The following is a 20,501-nucleotide window of genomic DNA, read 5'->3' as shown; positions in this document are numbered from 1 at the left end:
TATTGAGTTTTCCTATGCTACACTTGGCTTACCAGAGACCCAAGTATTATGTGAAATTTTTCCTTCCTTAGAAGAAGCAACTCTCATTTTTTATATTCTTTTTCTTTCCTGAGTTTCAAATATTTCAGTTTAAGAATTATTATTTAAAAAGTTTATTTCTATTTTTCTTTCTTTCCAGATATCCCTGCCAGATTAGGACATAAAGAGTCTCAAATATATTTAAGTGAATCAAGAAAATGAAAACCTCAGTAGTCAAAATTTCCTACATTAAAACAAAACAAATCCTAACTACCTCTTTGAAGTTTTGTGTAATTAGGGTAGGTTGGCAAGTGTAGAAGGGACTTACATGTCTCAGGATAGTGACAACTCAGATTCCCCCTTTTTCCCCACAAGGAAAATACATTTTATCCTTTAACTAAGGGAAATGGAATCCATTTATACTCCTCTATTTTGTCTTTGCTAGAACCTTTTCTATTTTTAATACAGAGAGTAGACCTGATACGTCTGTTTTTCCTTTTCAGTCTTATATTTAAGTCTCCAGCTCTACCTCCTTCTCTGAGTTTCAGCATCAGACACCTCTGCTTTCTAATGGATGCCTTAGTGACATCTCCACTCAGTGTTTAACACCCGTCTCAAATTTGAAATGCCCCAACGGAACCAGAGTCTTCTTCTCCAAACCAGTTTCTTCCTCAGTCTTGACAATCTCTATAAGTGGCACCACTACCCATCCTGTTGCCCGAGTTATGCTTTATCCTTCTCTCCTCAGTCCCTCACCTAGTCCATCAGTAAATCTGTTGGCTCTAATTCAGGCCACTCTGACCCTTCACCTGGGGTCTTCTAGGAGCTTTCTCCATGGGAGATCTGGTCTACCCCTTCATACCTGCCCTACCTCCTCCACCAGTGCTCCTCCTGTCACCTGCTCTCCATATGGTGAGCGGGGTGGCCTTTTAAAACAGAAATCATGCTATGTCAAAATTACATAAAAATTCCTGGATGCTTCCCACAGCACTTAGATCAATATCTAATGCCACATCTGACCTACTAGGTACTGGGGTCTTGGCTAAAGGTTCGTCAACCTCCTGTGTGGTAGCACCACTCTAGGCCCAAAGATTCTGTAAAGGACTAGACAAAGTCTGCTCTCCTGCAACTGAGAATCTGAGTTCTGAAAAGATAGGTCTCGAGAACTCTGACAATCTACCAATTTGTGAACATCACTGCCCTACTAAAAATCCCCCATAAATCAGTTTTTGCTCTGACTGGAACACTCATAAATTTTATTTTCTAATTTCCCTACTCCATGTAAGTGAACTTGTCTATTTCACATGTCTGATCTGCTGCCAGATTCAATATCCCACTTTTTAATTTTATGCAAAACATCACTTTCTAAGACCTATTCTCATTTATTACCAGCATTAGCAATTGGCTTTTTTAAATGGACCTTTTTTTTCACAGAAAAGACAATTTTGAAAAATAGTCATTTTATGAGTGTCAATACATATGTAACAACAAAGGGAAAACAAAACTAAGACATTGATGTGTCCCTGCCAAGTGACAGGCTAGCCTTTCCCTCTGGCTAGGCAGTTCAGTCCCCCACAAACATTATGATGCATACAGTTCAGAGGTTTGTCTCAGCAGACCACTGAGCTCCTCTGTGTCTCTGGAGTCTCTGGAAAACTGTAGACATCACAACACCCTCTACCCACAGAAGCCCCCTCCCACCATCTTCTTTCCATCCTTACCACCACTGCCCCGTCCTCCCACTCACTCCCCTTGGAAACCTGGACCTTGGCAAGCAAACTCATGGCTACCCCAAGCTGTGCCAGCCCTGGGCCAAGGCAAGAGGCTGCCGCCCGACCTTTATTTCCTTGGTGGCCTCTGGTGCCCTCCCTTGCTTGAGTTCACTCCTGAACATCAAACCATTGCTCCAGAATTATTTTATTTTTAACATGTGGAGGAGATTCTTTTCCAGCATAGTTATTCATCCTTCTCTATGTTTTGAAATATGTTCTCAGGGATCCACTTTCTGTAGGTTAAGTTGTACTTGAGATCTTACTGACCATTTGGTGTTTTGATAATCGATATAGTATAGCAATTCATCATACATAATTCATCTGCTCACCTCTTAAAGACCATGCTGGTACCCTTATATTGCAATTTCCAAATTTCTTTGTTCCCAGATAAACTGACACTTCTGTGTTTCTTATGACTCCATCAATTCAAAATTAAACCCTGAACACTTGTTGCTCCAAGTCAGTGTCCTAACTCAAATTTATATAGGCTTTTACAAAGGTCCCCTATTTTTTCAACCAAAAAGAATTTTCCTGCTACTTTCTGTATTTTCAAGATACATCTCATGACACTATTCCTGATGTTACCAGATCCCTGATTATGTCAGAACTTCAGCATGTGTAATATGTCCATTACTGAAATAAAATAGCATGTCATAAGACTAAACCCTTAAAGCTGAGCCAGATCATTTAGAACTACATATATAAAGATGTTCCACCATACAATAGTTCCTTCTAGAACATTCTGGAAGACAGGCAGACTTTCTGTAAGCCCAGTTAGGATTTGAAGAGATATTTCACACAAATCAGCCATTTAGACTTTTTATATAATTTTTTTCCAATAAATCAGAAACATATTACATATGACTTTGACTCTCGCTATTGTAACTCGTACTTTAGAGTGAATAGCGGGAAAATACTTCTAGTAAAAGCAAACCACAAATGTTTATGTGGCTATGAGCAGCTTTCCATAATGCTTTCTGTTGGGGGGGGTTGACTGTTCTGTTTTATCCACCTCCTGCCCCCCACCTGTCCTACTTATTTTCAGCCATGTTGTAAGGCATACGTTCTACTTACCCCATTGGAATATCTCCCATTATCCCTGGACCACCTGCTGGTTTTAATCAGCTGTGGCCTGGAGACCTGTTACCAACTGTTACCAGACCCTAAGCTCCACTCCCATGGCTGTAAAAAGTTCGCCCCTTCCCTCTATTCTCTGCTGTTCTAAAAAAATGACCCAAACTCCCAGTTTGGCCCCCACCCAGTCCTGTTTGTAAAACTAAGAGATGGGGCCTTCTTCTGGAGTCTCTTTCGAACTCATCACACGATGATGTCAAGACTCTCTGTGAGGCTGGACTTCCCACAGCCTCCCCCTGCCTTTCAGCATCAGTTCATCAAAGTCAGGTGGACCAGAAACCTGGTCCCCTGGAGCAGGTAGCCTCTAAAAAAGTGTGAGGATTTTTAGGGGTGGAGGTGGCTTTAAAATTTTATCTTCATCTCTGGGATCTGGATTGTCATGGGTTTAATTAGTGCTCCCTAATTCCTCCTTCAGCTCCTTTCTCTCCTGGGTAATGACTCGATTAAAAATCTTATCTGTTTATTGGTGGCATTCTAGTACAAAGGGCCATTTGGGGACTTGGCAGGATCTTCAGCACCGTTCCCTGGACTCCAAATTATGGGAGAAGTCAGAAGCATTAAGATCTGCTCCAGGAAACTTGCTCTCCATCTGATCAAATGAAGTGCTAGTTAGGTTCTCCTTGGAGCTCTCTCTATGACCTCACTACATGAAGGTCTTGAATTCTTGGGTTTTTCACCATGGTGAGAGGTGGTCAGGAATACTCTGAAGCTATCATAATAGCTGTGAATTGTCTTCTCAAATAATGTGATTATGTGTACACATGCTATCATTGAGCAGCCCTTTGTTTGCAAGTGGAGGAATCAGCTCTGGCTAATGTAAATTCTGGGGTTGTTCCTGGATTCAGAAAGATAAATAAGCAGCCTAGACAAGGGTAGGGCAGGAACCAGGGCCATCCCTTGGGATCAGCAACTGGCCTTTGGGAGGTTTTCACCTGGACTCCTCTTCAATAACTCAGCCCAGATAATGCCCAGTGTCTGTATGTGTCCCAAACCCCAGGAGAAGAAGTTAATTGTCCTAGCCTAAGTCAGAATCTGTCCACTTTTCCAGGGTGGTGGGATGCTCATGAGGACAATGTGTGGCATGAGACCATTCCAGTGATGCGGAAAATCTTTGTGAGCTGGGCAGGCATGTCTCCTTGAACTTTGCATGTAATTTTGTGACATTCAGTCCTTTTGCTTTGGAAGAACATAAAACTTGTTTGGACAGAATTCATAGAATCTGAGAATATCAGAGTTGGATGGTAGTTAATATTTATATTGGATTAATGCATGTTTACCATGTGTTATACATTAGGCTAAATAGTTTGCATGCACTCTGATCTTATTTTTGTAGTAATTACATAAGACAAACGCATATGACCATTTTTATTATTCTATCGATAAGAAAACTAAACCACCCACTAGAGAACAAGATAGCTTGGGCTCCCCCAAGCTTCTTACAACCGGTCCTCATAACTTTTTGCAGTCAGGGGAAGAAATTCTACTCCACCTTCCAAGTTCCTGGAGATCGAAATCTGATTTCTAGTTGATCCAAATACGTCAGAGGTAAAACCACAGAATGACACTTTGTCCTCACCTACAGTGGATTTCGGGGCAGACAAATCCCCCTGAAGCCCATCTTTTCTTCTACACTACATATGAGGACTTTGAAGAGGTTTTCATGCCGAGAAGCTATATTTAGCAGAATCCTTTTAATAAAGGGAAGAGTGCTCAGCCTTGGTATCTGCATGCCCCCATTTCTGTCACACCGTGGGTGGCCTCACTCTGCCCATCGCCCACCTCCTGCTGTGTCTCCCTGTGGCCTCACACTTGTCTTGCCTCACCACATGCCTCACCCACAACTGTTCCGTTTCTGGGACTCTCAGCCACCCACTCCTGCTCTGTTCTTCTGTCACATAACCCCAAACTCCTGCAGATTCTTCCCCCCAGGGCCATCCTGTTGACCACTCCTACTTTCTACAGGAAGTTGCTCTCTCACCTTCTGTGCACCTGCTGTTGAAACCTGCCTTCTTTCACTTACCTGTGGTGACTTGCTCTAGCTGCTGAGCCACACACCCTCAGATCCTCAGCCAAGGGTGTGCACCTTCGTGGGCATGTGGTTGTGTCCACCAAGGCACTTAGGTACATCTAGCTGACTATATAGGACATTTCTGCCAGTCAGAAGCATTTTTTTTTAACTTGAATATAATTATTTTAGCTCAAGTGTGCTATCAGGTGACTCTGGAGTTCCTGGAGTTCAGCGGGAAGCAGGTCAGGTGTGTCTTTGCTTCCTCCAGACCTGGTTCGATGCCAGGCTGGAGTGCATACTCGGTGAGAACTTGCCATGCACTACCCCAGGCGTGTTTCTTAAACCATCAGGCTTCGCATGGAGACGTCTGCCTGAGATAAATGAGAGCATGCTTTTCTGCTTCAGAAAGACTATCAATGGGTTGGGGGTGTGGCTCAGTGGCAGAGCACTTGCCTGGCACATGTGAGGCACTGGGTTCAATCCTCAGTACCACATAAAAATAAACAAATTAAATAAAGGTATTGTGTCCAGCTACAACAAAAGCCATATATATATGGAGAGAGAGAGAGAGAGAGAGACAGAGACACTGACTATCACTAATATAACTGCCTACCTGGTTTGCTGTGAGCATAAGGTAAACTCACTAGAGGTTGGCCTACTTTTCCCTGGATGAAAAGTATTCTTATCACTTCAATTAATTTATGCCGAATTTTTCTAAACAACAAGAAAGAAAATTAATTATTTCTTCCCCCCTGAATTATTATTTTTTTGCCCTCCCCACATTCCTCCTGCATATCAGAAGGGTCATATCATCATATACAAAACCCAGTCCCGAAAATGGTTTGAGAGCTGTTTAAAAGGAATGAGAGTAGAAGCTACGACAGATTGGCATTAGCTTTCCCCATCAGCCACTGCAGCACGAGAGCATCCCCGTGTTCCCAGCTCCACTGCTGCCCTAAAGTTTCCCAGGGCTAGAAATTGTGTGACTAGTTTGGGGACGATTAGGTAGAGGTCAGGAAGACTTGCCCTCATTTCCAATAATCTACTCAAACAAGCAAAATCAAACACCCCGTGGCTTTCTGGAACTTTTATAAAGAGTTACGGATGTTTTAGATATGTATTTTGTATGTATATCTGCATGACTGTATGGGGAAAGTCCACAGACTGTCTTGTGCGCCTCACAAGGCGAAAGGCTAAACTGTCTCATAGTAGTAATTGCTTGGGCTAGAACAAGATATTTCCAGTATACGCTCGGTCCCCAAAGCCCAGCTGAATCTAGCAGAGTATCACCACTTCTTGAGCAATAGGGCCTGGGAACTGGGCTGAACAAGGTTTCCGTAGCAGGCAGAAACAGACTCCTTACCCTGGACACAGTCACCATGTGCACACCAGCCAGTTTATCAGGTTTTCTTGATACCACTGCTCACATCAGATCCAGGAGGTATAAGTGGGAAATTCATAGTAAAACATGGGCAGCTATTCTGGGCTTTCTCTATCAATTATACGGGCATGTATAACTTAAAAGGGAAGGAGTATCTATTTTTCTATTACCAGCTTGCCATGAGTAGGCCATATCTGCTCTCCTAACAGCCCCTTCTGGATTCTGCAGTGGTCTCTCTCATAAATTGGTTTTGAAACTGGGTCATATCCAGGCTTGGACATCCATTTGTGTAGCCAAATGGAAGAAAGAGCGTACAGCTGTACACAACTTAATATAGTAGAGTAAAAGACACAGTGGTGATAGCTGTTATGTATTTACCACTTAGAGCTCAGAAAGATTGATGGGTGTGGGAGGCCCTGATGTTCCTCTGATCTTAAAATCTCTGATTAGCCAATAATAACACACCAGCACACCAATTATACCAGCTGTCACTAGGCAGCACCATGCTGTCAAAGTCATCAATAGAGTGACAATCCCCTTTGCTTTCAAAATTGTCCTTGATCAGTCTCAAAAGCATTAATTGTGGGGAGATGTCTAAATGAATCTAGACAGAGAAAATTGTGTAGTTTTACAAGGAAGTTGTGGATCTGAATAGGAATTTGTTCAGAGATTTTTTGGGGAAATGATATTTCCAGAGACCTCTGTGTTTCAGAGGGGTAACTGGCATGAGCACCCCAAAAGATTTGCCTGGAATGTCTAGAAAATAAGAAGAAACTCCCCTGTTCTTTTGAAACTACAGGTGCTCTGGGAAGTGAGCAGGAAGTTACAGGAGGTCGCCTTGGGGACCGAACGTATACTGGAAACATCTTGTTCTAGCTCAAGCAATTACTACTAAGAGACAGTTTAGCCTTTCACCTAGCAATACTTCAAGCTCTAAAATCCATTTCCTTTCAGGTTAAAATTTCCTTCAAAAAGAGAGAGAGAGAGAAAGAAAAAAGAGGAAGAAAGAATATCATTTAGGCTTAAAGGACAGCAGGAGAGAGGACAAGGCAAAGTTGAATTAAAGGGTAACTCATTGCTTCTCTGCAACCTTCCTTTCTTAGGGTTTTGAGGGGAGCGCCTGTTTTTGAAGTTAGAACATGGTTCTGTGCTCTTCTTCATAACATCCACTGTGGGCTCTGAGCCCAAGCCCACATTTTGGGAGTTTCTGTTTGTGTTTCCATGTGCTGTATATCTCATTCCACAGAAATACATTAACGTAGTTTCAGAAGGATCCATTCCCATGCAGAACCAAGTGGGTTTTACTTGTTGGTAAGAATCCTCTCTCTGAAAGGGGCAGCCTTGTCCCCAGCCTTACAGGGCCAGCTGGTATCCCAGTGGGGTCTTAAGTTGCAAGTTAGTCTGTAGTTGAGCTTACCTTGCCTCTGTGTTTTCAAAACCAGAAATTCTCAAATTACCTGGCCCATTCTGAGATGACATTTGGTTAGCAGTTTTATGTAGGGCTTGGGATTGAGGGTAGGGATCATAATTTCTCAGTTCTGACCTTTAGCTCTCAATCCCACAAGACCCATAACCTTTCTCATGTGCATATTTCCTCAAAGGAAAAATTTATGGTCTACTACCTCTGAAGGGAATCTCAGGTGATCTATATATACTATGTACTCATCTCAATCAGTACCTGAACATTGATTTTGTTTTTAACAAAGCATTTTAGAGAATGCAAATAATGTACAGAAGGCATTAGAGAAGAAAGGAGTCAGAATGATCAGGAGAACTGGGGAGGGTTTGAAAAAGGAGGTGGCGTCTGAGCTTGACTCTGAAAGTGGAAGGGATTTGGCAGGTGAAAAGGAGGAGAGACTTCAGAGGAGTGCCTGCAAGAAGAAAGGGTGAAGAGGCTGGGGAGGAGCCGCTTAGGAGACCAGCAGCCTCGGAGGGCAGGTTTATTTTTTGTGTGCTTAGTTTCTTTCTTTCACTTCCTTATTTTGAATTTTTTTATTGTGGCAAAATATTCATAACATAAAATTTACCATTTTAACCTTAACACTTAAATTATGCAGCTCAGTGCCCTTAAGTACCTTCACATTGTTGTACAGCCATCACCACCATCCATTTCTAGGACTTTCTCATCTTGCAAAACTGAAACTCTGACCCCATTAAACACCAGCTCACAAGTGTTCTCCCTCAGCCTGAGATAACTACCACTCTCTTTTCTGTCCCTGTGAGTTAGACTGATGTAGGTACCTCATGTAAAAAGTAAAAAAGGTAAAAAGTAAAAAGAATCATGCAGTAGCTATCCTTTTGTGATTACCTTATTCTCTTAGCAGAATGTCTTTAAGGTTGTGGCATATGTCAGAATTTTATTTCTTTTAAGAATTAAGTAATATTTCATTACCCACACACAAGCACACATACACCTTTTGTTTGTCCACTCATCCATTAATGGACATTTAGGTTGCTCCACCTCTTGGTCACTCTGAATAGCGCTGCTATGATGGTGTGTGTGCAGGTATCTGTTGGAGTCATTGCTTTTACTTCTTAGTGAATATACTCAGAAGTCGAATTCTATGTTTAATTTCTTGAGAAATTGCCTCGTTTTTATTATGAAAATTTGAGATATTCACAAAGTTGAAACAAAACTACAACAAATACCCATATACTCAACACTTAGATTCCAAACAAAGTAAGAGTCTCAAAATGTTTAGCCCTAGCATGCCATTCGAAAGATTTGATACATATAGTTTGGAAATTGAGAGATGTGGATCTTAATTCCTGTGTTCTGATATTTAGCACTCAACCCCATATCATGTACAACGTTTTGATACTTACTTAAAAACTTTTGCTTCCCTGCCTTAGAAGTCAATAGGGAACAACTATAATTCATATCTAACAAATGTAAATAACTTGCCATGTTCTCTTCATCTTTCTATCAATAATGTTTGATCTTTAGTGAATCACTTGAATGTAAATTGCAAATATCATGACCCTTCATCCCTAAATACATCAGTGTACCTACATATCCACACTGACATCACATCCAAAAAAATTAATAATAATTTCCTAACATCTATGCCTAGTTCATATTCGAGTCCCCCAAATTGTCCCCCAAATGTCATTTATGATGCCTCTTTTCAAACCAGAATCTAATCACAAACTATCACATATCACAGACCTTTGACTCTGTCCCGAGGTGAAAGGGAATCTCTGGAAGTTCTGAGCAGGGAGAGGCAAGACCCAAACTGAAATCTGGCCATGTGATCCTCAGTGCTTCTTGTGGTGGGGAGGGGGATTTAAGAAAGCTACTGAAGGGTGGATTCCCTACTCTGGGGTGGACCAGATACATATTCTGATGGGGCTTTCATCTGGCATTTATTTATGCCAAATCTTCAACATGTCTGAAACAACAACAAAAAAAGACTTACAGTGAGTCATTACCAAGCAACCAGAAGTTCTGCCTTCACAATCTCCAAGTCTTGTTATCTAAGTAAATAATGTGCCAGTTGCAGCAATTTCAGCTTGTGCTTCTGTGGCACATTTAATACTGAGAATTCACAACTTGTACCGTAGCTCATTTTCCTCTGCAGCACTCCTCCGTGCCTCTTTGGTAAAGAGAATGTGTTCCCGGGGAGAGATGCCATCCTGGGGCTTGAGTGGGGTATCTTTCTCCCCGAGGACCACTCCACCTTTACCTTCCCTACCACAAAACCAAGCACCCCTAAATTCTTCATTTGTCACTGAATCAGCAGTACGTTTACTGAGTGACAACTATGTACTCAGCCCTGAAGGGGAGTCAGAGGAAAGATAAATCACTCAAAACCAGAAGAGAAGGAAGAAAAGCATCATAATTACAAAATCAGTGCTTTCAAGCAAGAAGGCATCAGGTAGCAGATGTTCAAAGATGGGCCAGAGGAACAAGAGCATGAGAACTTCCGAGAAGAGATGGAGGCTGAAGGTCTTGAAGGATGAGTTGGGTGTGGACAGGAGCAGGGGAAGGATTGCCCGCCCTGAGCACGGTGGAATCAGAGCTGTTCTCTCCTTGCCTCCCAGTGCTCCTCATGGAGGTGCTCCACGTCAGGGACATGTCAACAGCTGGTGCTGCAAAGAGAGAAGCCCCTGAGACAAAAATGTTCCGGAATCTCCTGAAAAGATGCTCTTGTGTGCTCAGGGAAACCTAGTTTTATTCCTCCTGATTGTGTGTGCTGGTGGGCATCCCAGACCATGTGCGTACTTCTTAGGGAGCTGGATGTAGGGTGTGGAGAATGTCCAGTGGGCCAGCCAGACAAATTCATTTCAGGTTGATAGCACTCCATTTTGGGCAATTCATACAAAGACATTAATTTAGGAAGAACGTGATTAGCTTAGAATTTTTCTTTTCTTTTTGGACATGAAGGACAGCTTAATTCTTTAGAGTTTACCCTCTCTTGCTTTAATTTATGATTTCTTTACTTTCAAAAGACTGGATGCTGTGGAGGGAATGCCTCTTTTAGTCTCAATAAATCATTAGCAAGCTCTGTCACTTGTCTTCCTCTTAACTTACAGTTGCATTTCCAGGGGGTTTTGTCTTCGGAGTGATGCTACATGTTTGGGCTAAGGTTTCCCTCTAATAATCAGTAGCACCCAGCATGTTGCAGGTGACCCTGGAAAGACTGGACTGAAGCAGCAGCTCTGAAGAGTTGGGTCCCCTGGTTCCCAGTGGTCTTGGTGCACTGCTGTAGAGCTTCCAGGTTGAGTGTGAAAATGGGATGTGATGGAAGAACCCAGGCGTGGGCCTAGTAGTTTGGCGTGATGTGGCCTCTTCTGGCCCCAACCCTGTGGATCTGATATAAAGCCGAGTCCTTCTGTCTACCACCCACGGTCGCTCAGTGTGGCAACTCAGGGGTTGGATATGGGTTTGAAGTCTAGCCCTGCCACTTATTGGCTGGTGGCCTTGGACAAGAAACTCTTCTTTTCTTGAGGCTCCATTTCCTGATTGTTAGACTTGAGATCATGATAACTAACTTTAAGGTTGTTTGGAGGATTACAAAGGATATCAGAAAATTCCTCATCTTCCAGAACATATGATAACACAAGCCAAATCATGGCCCCTGCTAGAATACGAAGCTGTGGCACTTCTGTCCCAAGGCTGCTGTCCCTGATATCATCTTCTGCCTCCCCCCGCCCCGTGCTAATGTAGATACATGGTATTTGCAGCAAGTTCTACCATTTTCCATTTTGCATCTATGCTGCGGTTAGTTTGCATATTCTCAGACTCTACGAAGATCTAGATGAAAGGAATGACATAAACAGTTCTTTTTATATATCTGCATGTATTTTCTCCTCAGCCATATCTCACCCCAAATCCTCCTTTGCCTCTCTGCTCTGAATTTCTTCTCGTGTCGGTTCCATTTTGAAGTTCTGGCAGTGTTTCACGAGGGCACTGCCACCTGTGGTACCTCTGACCTTTTGTTCTCTTTCAGCTCTTGGCCAAGCCCCAGCCTCCCACTGCTTCACACCCACTGTGTCCCCCTTACTCATTGCCACGTCCTGACCCTGAATGGCCCACACCTCCATCCCCTTGTTTGTATTTAATTGTGATTCTAGCTCCTCAGAATTCAAAGAAACCTGGCTTCCGAAGACATCCTCCAGAAGAATCCACAGAAGGAATCCAGCGGAGCACAGAGTGGACCTCAGGAGCTGAACCTCACATGTATAGTCTTGCAGTCTCCAGGATGTCACCGTTTTGAGCCTCCCACCCAGCTTGGAGTAGAAGCATGGCTGGTTTGCCGTTTTCTTCATAGGACACAGAAGTTGAGGCTTAGTGACATTCAGTGACCCTCTCTACTGAGTCACGGTGGTGCCAGAATCTGAGCCCACGTCACTAGCTAAATGCTTGCTCCATGACGCTCTGCTCCTCCTCAGCAGATCAGCTCTATATTTACTCTGCTGTGGTTTCTATATCAGGGGAATGGGAGAGGGGACAGGGCTGGGGGTTGGGAAAGGGTTGGAACCAGAGCGCTATAATTAATTCTTTCTCCCACACAAGCCACTAAAATATCACATATAATAAACAGCATCACCCCCAAAATGCCATGATTACACAGCATGGCTTCACGTTCAGGAGGAAAGGGAAGGGGTGGCACTAATTAACAGGCGGAGATGGAATATTTACAACATACTATTACGGCTAATAGGATTATCTTCACCCTTCTAATCATGGTGGAGACTCAGGGTCCTCCCAGCTGTGTGGCTAGCCACGCCCCATGGGACAGGATGCCATGAGAGGCTTGGGGGCACCTACATCTTTGGATACCTACCAGAGAGGAGGAGTGAAGAGGGAGGCAGTATCTTGGGTGGAGGAAAGAGTGACATTCTCAAGCCAGCATGCCACACCCATGTGTCATCTTAAGTTGTTCCCAGTTTTCTTGCATGCCTCCAAGGAGTTTGATGCCCAAAACCAAAGGAAGAAGACCAAGAATCTATTTCCTATGTCAGACGAGGCCAGTGAACCACCACTTTTCCGTCTTCAATATCCACGCCTGCCTGCCTGTTTCCTGAGGCATCTCTTAGGACTCAGCAGCTCCTCCTCAAGGAGCCCCCTGGTCCTGCAGAGCCTCCGAGGTCTTGAGAAGAGCCTCAGAAAGATCAGCAGTGGGACTGGTCACAGAAAAGGTTTAGGTCACACCCAGCTGCCCACCACCTGTCCTCCACCCTCCTAGTAGCCACATCTGTTCACAGGCAAGGGAGCACTCGTGTTGTGGCTTTAAAGAAGAGAAAAGTGAGATAAGGTTCTAGGAACAATTTTTTTTTTTTAACAGAGAGAGTCGGTGTAGTGACCACTTAGCAGCTATTAAAAGTCCACATGATACCAACAGAATGATCATAAAGAAGGTCACCATTACAGAGTGACACTGAGAGAGGAAGTGATGAAGGAGCCAGGGAAAGGCCCACTTCAATAGTCACTGCAATTCAGGTGTCATTGAAGTCTCTCCATCAATTTTGTATGGGGACAATAACTCTCTAAGACATTTGTGATTGTTGTCATTCAGGGAAGAGAAAGAGAGAGCCAGGAGGACAAGGTGTCATCAAGTTGAACTTTTTTTTTTCCCCCATGAATGTGTTGACCAGGGGAAAGGAGATGTGGGAACAGTGCCACTGTGGCCACCACCATTACCCCAGGAGCACTGAGATTCTGGCTGCCTTCAGTAAGGGCTGAGGGTCAAACAGAAGATGAACTTCAGTTGGCGCTTGAAGCCATAAGCCTGTGGAATTTTCTCTCCATAATCATAGTGATTAACTGTTGTATTCTGCTTCTTTCCCTTAGAAATAGTGTGGTGAGGAAAACAATCAAACTAAACATGGCCTTGGGAGATTAGAAAAGGTCCTTCTCCCCTGTCATTCTTGGACTTTCTTTAGCATCACTGTCCTGAGGGAATCCGGGCTGTGATCCTCCCTCTGTTGGCAGATCAGCCAGGAGTAATGCTACTTCCCTGAGCTGGACCCTCCAGCAGGTCCTGAGACTGTCAGCCCGTATACAGAAAGGCTGGCCTCCCACTTGGAGCCCGTTCTGATTTTCTCTGTAGTATGCTGATTTGGAACTCATAGCACATTTGATGAGAGGAGCCATGCTATAAATAGTAGGCAGGTTCCCCAGCCAGTTACTAAGAGCCTGCTGAGCCCATCTGCTGCGGAGCTGGGAGCAGGGAGCCCTGGCTCTGTTTCCGTCCTCCATTAGCTCCTGTGTGACTGGGAGCGAGTCATTTAGCTATTGCCCTGGATTTTATCACCTGAAGACTTACTATTGATCTATATTGAATAATATAGAATTGCAATGCTATTACAAATACTCCCATGGAAGTAGTATTCCAGTTTCCAATGAGTATTCCAATTGCCCAATGAGGGGCAGAAGCGAGGGTTCTGTCCTCTCTGTCTCCGGCAGTCCAGGGCCTGGCTGCAGCAGCTCTGGGCAAACTGGGTCTCTGAGGAGGGCTTGGGCCACAGCGTTAGCCTTTGGAAGCAGGGAAATGAGAAAGGGTCCAATCTGGCTGACCCGGGTTCTTTGTCAGGAAATATGGGTGGTCATGGGGAGGGTGGGCAAGAGGTCACTAGGGCAAGCTGGGGAGGGTGCCACGGGGTGTACAGAAGGACTTTCTGTTCACTCAGTAAGGAGGTTTTGCCCAGGGTGAGGTGTGTTATCAAAGGCCAAACTTGGGATATTTGAGACTTTTGCTTGACTTTTAAAGTCTAAAATTTCATAGTAACTCTGAGAGTCTAACCAAAGTTGGAGTCTAGTCAAGTTTTGTGTGCCCATTTTGAAAAGGAAGAGCCCTCTTCATGCCAGAGCTTCTAGAAAACCTCTTATACCCAGGTACATGGAAGACCAAGAGGGCCCTGGTTTTGTAGCACTGCTGGGGTGGCAGCTGGGACCCAGCCACTGTGCCAGAGAGTCTGGGAAACACCCGGAGGCTAACAGCCCATCCCCCACCTCATTTCCCTCCCTCATTTGTCTCTCTCCATGCCTCTTCCCACCACAGTGGGGTTTCTCTTGTCCCCAAGGCTTGGAGCCTCAGATGCTAGTTTGGTCTTTTCACTGGGCCATCTGCAAGAGCACATGGGAGGCAAATTAGACTATTAGGCAGGAAGCATAAAGTAAGATTTGCTAGGATGGTTTGATGGAGAAACCCGTGCTTTCTGGAAGCTGCAGGAGCTGCTACAGAAGGCTCCACTGAGCTGTGCTCTGTCTCTGGTGAGCACTTTCAGCACTGGCTGACAGTGCAGTGGCTGTTGTCCAACCCTTTCAGTCTAATGACGAGGAGGCTGAGACCTGGAAAGGTGAGCTGAGTTCTCTGAGATCACAGAACTAGGCAATGACAGGAGCAGGACACTGACCCCAGTGTTTGCCACTACCCATACTTCTTGTGCACTTCCAAGCAAGGGGCAAGGAGGAGAGCCCATGCAAAGGGCCTTCTCATCAGCAGAAAGGCTCATCACCACCCTGTGTCCCAAATTAGAGAGCACCCAATTGCAATCACCGTGCACTAAATATGCAACAGCTTGTTTGCCTTCTTTGAGGTTCTTTTTAATTTTGGAAAGGTTTAACATCCAAGCAAATGCTGACCAGATTTAACTCCTCCATCCGACTTTCCTCTGGCTTTCTCGATTCTCATCTTAAGGTGCCTACCACATGTGAACACTCTGACCTTGTTTCCCTCTCAAAGTCATTGCAGCCAGTGGAAGAAGGACTTTTCTCCTTCCTCCTAGATTTCAGTTTCAGCCATCTAGAGGGTCCCTGGGCCTCAGTCTGTCTCTGACATGGGCAACACTGTGCCCAATTGTCAGCAAAAGCATGTTGGAGGAGGTGGTGGGGAATACGGGGTTTGGTGGGATCATCTTTGAATATACTTGCTGATGGGAAGACAGGGAAAGAACTCAGGCTGTCTGACCCCAGGCTTAGGCTCTTTACCCAGCATTCTAGCCTGGTGAGAAGTTGTGCAGGTTCTTTGGAGTTTATGGTAATGAAATGTTCCTGATAGTCACAAATGTCATTGGCAAGTGATTTGACTTTAAGTAAGTTTGCTAGTCCCCTTAGCCTCTGCGTGGTGAGGAGTTGCTTACCTGTTTTCTAGATGTGTGTTCCTGCCATTTCGGGACATAGTTTTTAGGCATTGGTTTGTCATTCTTCTTTGCTTACCTGTTGAATTACATCACAGGGAGAATCCTGTGCCTTGCGGTCTGCCAACTCATCCAGGGAAGGACTACATCTCTGAGGATCCTTTTCTTCCTTCCCTAGCCCCAGGCACTTTCTGTTTTACTTTCCATTTAAAAGTTCTGTCTGACTTCGGGTCTTGGGATTTTCATTTCTCCTTCCTTCCTTGTTATATCTAAAAATAACAGCACAGGTATTCTCTATTTGAAAAGAAAACTTAGTGGGCAACAAAAATATATATTCAATCACTTTAAATACAGTCTCCTGTGTGTCAAACTCTGACGGCTACTGGAAACACAAAGACCAGCATAAGCCGATATCTGATCTCTAGTAGTCCACGGTCAAGTGGCAGCAATGAGCATGGCTGTAGATAATCAGAACACGGCATTCCAAGGGCTGGGGTCACCACTCGCCCCCGCAGGCCCGCTCCTGCTGGCACTCTAGGAGCGCTAACGTCTCAGACCAAGCTGAGTAGAGCTTACTGATCTATTTTTTATCTTTCCTAAATCTGTTCGCCAGATGACAAGAACAGAGATATATCAAAATTAACCAAGGCTGGAGTTCAGAAGTGCAGAGGAGTGTCCGCATCCCCTACCTGTCCTTCCCTGGCTCCAGGATCCTTGGGCCCAGTTTTTCTCGCAGACACAACTGCATGTTTCTGCCTTGTCCCACTGCTTCAGTTTGGACCTGATGGACAAGAAGCTTAGCTTGGATCCCATTTACTCTTCCCTCTCCAAGGCTGTTCCCTCTCTCCCAGAACCTTCCATCTCCTCTTTTTGATTTGAGGCTGGGAATACACCCACCCATTCCCAGAATAGTGTCTTCTACCCATAACTCTCATTTAAGGCAGCCGCAGCCTCACGTTGGAGTTAAGTCTTCCACACAATCTTGAGAAACGGTGTGTAAGTTCTCTTGGAGTATAAGGGCCTCCTTAACAAGAAGCTGCTGCCTGCACTTCCTGGGGGGCAGCTGTTCAAGGGGGGCTTCAGGAGAAAGCAGCCTTTGAACAGGCCCCTGAGGTATGAGTGGCAGAGCAGGAAAGAATTCTAAGTATGGGAGTCACCCATGGGGCACTCAAGAAACAGGGAGTGTGAAAGGGCATAGTGTGTCATTGTCACGGCCCCTGTCCTGTCCCCTCTGCCCTCAGTTCAGATGGTAACCAGTTGTCCCAATAGTCTAGTTTTTCTTCTCTTTTATTGTCTGAAACCTTCTCTGAAGGCCTCCTGAATGACCATCCAGAACACCAATGAGGGGACCAAAGCATGAGTTAGAGTGCCACTAGAGATCCAAGTCTCACATGGGTAGTGGATTGTCTAGGGTCACTATGGAATAAGTCCACCTCCCCTAATTCTATCCAGTGTCAAAGAATAATTTTAAAATAGCTCAAAGCTTGATTTTCATAACATTAATTAATGAAGGAAGCAGTAAGATAGTAAAGCTGATTCAAAGGTCATTGAAGAATAGGCATTTATATATTCTGTAGGGAAAGACTTTTAAAATATATAAGACTAAGATCTCTAGGTAAGAGACCACAGGACAACAAACAGTAAGCACTGGGTTCTTTTCTACAGACAGAAATCACCTGTGTCTCTACAACACTGTTCTCCTTTGCCTATTAGACAGAATCACTCACTTCACTATCAGTTTTCTAAAAGCCAACATCTACATTCTGACAAGTTATAAATATCCTAATCGATAGGAAATAGCAAATCCACCCGAAGTGCACACCCCTTAGGAATCAGCTAACCCAGACACCTTCCAACGCCCTAGTAAAAGGACCCACAAGAATTCCTTTGCTCCATTTTCATATCCTGGACACTTTTTTGAACACCAGGAAAGATAGCCCTAGGAATTTAATTCTTTATTAGTAACAACAGCAAACATTCATTGAGCTCTTCAATGTACGAGCAATTCTGCTCTGCAGTGGAGTCACAAGGAAGGTGAGACACAGTCCTGCAGCCCCTCCACCTCCTCCCCCAGGGGGTGATGATCAGGAACTAAATGACACTACAGGGAAGGGTTAAAAGGAGGAGTGCACAGGTAGTATTCAAGTTCTGGGGGGAGAAAAATGCACCCTGGCAAGGAAGAACGAACAGCCTTCTTGGGGAAGCTCCTTAACGCCTGTGGGTTTAGCTAACCTCCTTTCCTGGCGTCTGGGGCGTGGGTGTCTGCTGTCTGCCTGTGGAGACAGAGGCGCCCTTCTTTGCAGGTTCTGCAGAGAAGGGAGTCAGATTTCTTTTGTGATCCTTTCCTCCTTCCCTCCCATGCCTGTCATGCCTGCCGACATTTCACCCATCATGTTGGGGGCTGCATCTTGGCAGCGATCAAACACTGTGATCCACAGGGTGCTGCGGCGGTACTCAGAGTGCCACACCGTCAGCAGCCTAGGACCCAGCGTGTCAGTGCTTCGCGCAAAGACAAAAGCAAGCATGGGGCGGAGAGGAGAGATGAAGGGTGGGAGGAGGGAAGCCAGTGTCTGAGCAGTTGCCTGGAGACAGGTGGACAGATGTGGAGTGAGCTAGACGGACAGACTCTGGGAGATGAATGTCATAACCTTGGCTAGTTGGGTCTGTAATTAACTGAGCTCCAACCAGCCTGTTATTACAGGCACTTAGCCATGCCAAGGTGAACCCGAGGCAGTGAAGCTTTCCAAAGCCTGAGTGTTGACAGCAGCCGCAGATCTGCTGAGGGCTCTGGGCTCCGCACAAGAGGAGGAGTCAATCAGATTATTAGGATCCTTTGATTTTTATTTAGCACCTATGAGACAGAGCCCACTACCCCTGATAAGCTCATCAGATGCTGTTTTCTATAATCATAAGGAGGATGGTTCCAAACAAGAAATGGGAATGTTGTCATTCTTTTCTTTGTGGCTGGTATACATTTCATTTGCCCTAGGTTTGTGACTATTTAAAAAATAACTTTGGTTCTGGGCTCAGTGGTGCATGATTCCAGTGGTTCAGGAGGTTGAGACAGGAGGATTGCAAGTTCAGAGCCAGCCTCAGCATCTTAGGGATGCCTTAAGCAACTTAGCAAAACCCTGTCTCCAAAAAAAAAAAAAAAAAAAAAATGGGGATGTGGCTCAATGGTTAAGCATCCCTAGGTTCTATCCCTGGCACCAAAAGGAGAGAAAAAAAAAAAAACGACTTTGGGACCATGGAAACCCCAGAGATAAACCTATATGGCTGTTAAGGCCAAAGCAAGACACCATAACAGAGCCATTCCATCCCTGGTCTTCCTAAGGGACTTCTGGGAGACCGGCAGGCAGTGTTGCACACAGCCTTGTGTGATCTGTGTGTGATGTAAAGAGCAAGGGTTTGGTGTCAAAGGGACCTAGTAGGATCCTGCTGTGCAATCCCAGAAATCAATTTTACCCTTCGGTTTGTTTTCTGTAAATGGATGTGTTAAGGCTGCTATGATTTCATCTGATAATTTGTCAAGAGCCTTTTCCAGTGCTGAGTGTAGGTGCTCGTAGCAGAATTTAGTTAAGTGTCAGAGCTTCCAGCTGCCTGTTTGGGGGGACACAGCCCTACAGGAGGGGAGCGCCTGGTGATTATTCACCCAGTGATGGGGCAGAACTCAGGCAGTCCTGTGGGGATCTTGCCTCTGTTACTTGCTAACCCTGACCTTGGGTACTCAATTTCTGTTTTCTCATTTCTCATTTGTAGAATGGGAATACTAATGGAACCTATCTCAGAGAGTTGTGAAAGCACTAAGTGAGATAATCCACTCAGCATCAAATATTTTGGTTCAGTGTCTGGAGTGTAGTCACCTCAGTCATTATTAGCTCGTCTATTGCTGTGGGGAATCACACCCTCTGACAGCTCCTTATCTCCAGGGGGATGCTATAGTTACTATTCATGTGCCATTCTCCAGAGGGACCAAAGAGTCTCCCAGAAATGGATCCTTTCACAACTATGTCCCTTGCAGTTCATAAAGGCTGGTCATTTACAATTCACATTGGAGCTCATGGCCAACCTGGGAGGTTGGCAGGATAAGCTGTTTATCCCTGTTGTATTAGTTTATTAGGGTCGCTGTAATAATTTACCACAAACTGGGTGGCTTAAAACATCAGAAGTTTGTTTTCCCACAGTTCTAGAAGGCAGAAGTCCAAATAAGAGTGTCGGCAAAGTCGTGCTCCCTCCGAAGGCTCTGCGGGTGGGGAGAGGCTCCTTCCTGCCTCTTGCAGCCTCCCTTGGCTTGTGGCTGCATCACTATGATCTCTCTCTTTCTGTTCACATGATCTTCTTCCCTGGATCTTTGGGTCTCCTCAAATTTTTCTTCTCCTTTCTCCTATATGGACAAAGTCTTTGGATTTTAGGGCCCACCAAAGCCAGGATGCTGTCCCTTACATCCTCAACATAGTTACATCTGCACTAAAATATATCCACACAGAACCTATTTCCAAATAAAGCCACATTCGTAGGTACCAAGGGTTGAGGCTTGGACGTATCTTTTGGAGGACACAATTCAATCTACTTCACCCATATTGAAGACTCGGGTTTCCTGTCT

General features: G+C 44.7%; 1 protein-coding gene across 2 annotated transcripts in view; it reads left to right on the top strand.

Moving 5' to 3' along the window:
• Positions 1–20,501, top strand: part of Tmem178b (transmembrane protein 178B) — a 349,770-nt gene that overhangs the window by 261,479 nt on the left and 67,790 nt on the right. The gene's annotated exons all lie outside the window — the stretch shown is intronic.

This window comes from Marmota marmota, unplaced genomic scaffold (assembly GCF_001458135.2).
Source record: "Marmota marmota marmota unplaced genomic scaffold, marMar, whole genome shotgun sequence".
Classification (NCBI taxonomy): Eukaryota; Metazoa; Chordata; class Mammalia; order Rodentia; family Sciuridae; genus Marmota; species Marmota marmota.
This window is presented reverse-complemented; position numbering and strand designations above follow the sequence as displayed.